Source organism: Marmota flaviventris, chromosome 10 (genome assembly GCF_047511675.1).
Source record: "Marmota flaviventris isolate mMarFla1 chromosome 10, mMarFla1.hap1, whole genome shotgun sequence".
NCBI classification, from domain to species: Eukaryota; Metazoa; Chordata; class Mammalia; order Rodentia; family Sciuridae; genus Marmota; species Marmota flaviventris.
The window spans coordinates 77,151,755-77,152,668 of NC_092507.1; the positions used below are offsets into that span (position 1 = coordinate 77,151,755).

General features: G+C 40.7%; 1 pseudogene; it reads right to left on the bottom strand.

Annotated features, from left to right (window-relative positions):
* Window positions 1-331: 331 nt before the first annotated feature.
* On the bottom strand, window positions 332-709 carry LOC114092563 (mitochondrial import inner membrane translocase subunit Tim8 A pseudogene; annotated as a pseudogene).
* Window positions 710-914: the final 205 nt, after the last annotated feature.

Below are 914 nucleotides of genomic sequence, written 5' to 3' on the forward strand. Positions count from 1 at the left end.
TATAATTGTCCAACTTCTGCCTTTTCAGACATGCACAAAGATCTCCTCAAAAATGTGAAACAGATTCACACGAATGAAAGTTTTACCTGTGTGATCCCACCATCAGGTTACAGAAAGCAGTTTCACTATCAAAATTATGGGAAGCAGTTAAGGGAAATTTGAGAAAAAGCATAGTCCCACACATGACGACATGCATGTAATATTTTCACAAGATTAGCATTAAAAACACAAATACACCTATGACCCTCAAACCCTACACATGCAAAAATGATCTTTGTTCATTCTCAGGTGACCAATGTCCCAAGAGTGACAAAAGATAAGAGCCAATTCCTCACAGCCATTTGTCCAACCATCCCATCAACAGCTCTCCCTTTCTTACTCTACCTTCCTTTTCCAAAAATGTAATGCTGAGATCAGTCAGAAAGGCTTCCTGAGAAGACTGTGGTTTGGATTTCTGCGTCTGTTCCAGTTGATTCAAGATGAATTGGCTTGCATCAATGAAGCACTCAAAGCAGCTCACAAAACAGGACTCAGCCCAACTGTCCAACTTTGGCCCAGGCTTGTTCATGTACCTCTCCCAACAAAATTAAGTCATCTGGTGTACCAGCTGCTGGAGGCACTGCTTCTGAGTTTCCACCTTGATGAAATGTGGCAACTGTAGGTCTACTGTACCCAAACCAGCCACGGAGGAAGACCAGGAAGAATGCATCCCAGCACAACCACATGTGCCAGAACTTCACACCAACTCATTGACCTTTAGCTCATTTCTTTTTAACACTGACTAATATTCTCATTTTCTGGGTGTACTATACTTCATTTTAACCAATCATATATTCAAGGACAACTTGCTGCTTCCAAGTTTGGGAAATTATGAATAAAATCACTATAAACATCCATGTGCAAATTTTTGCATG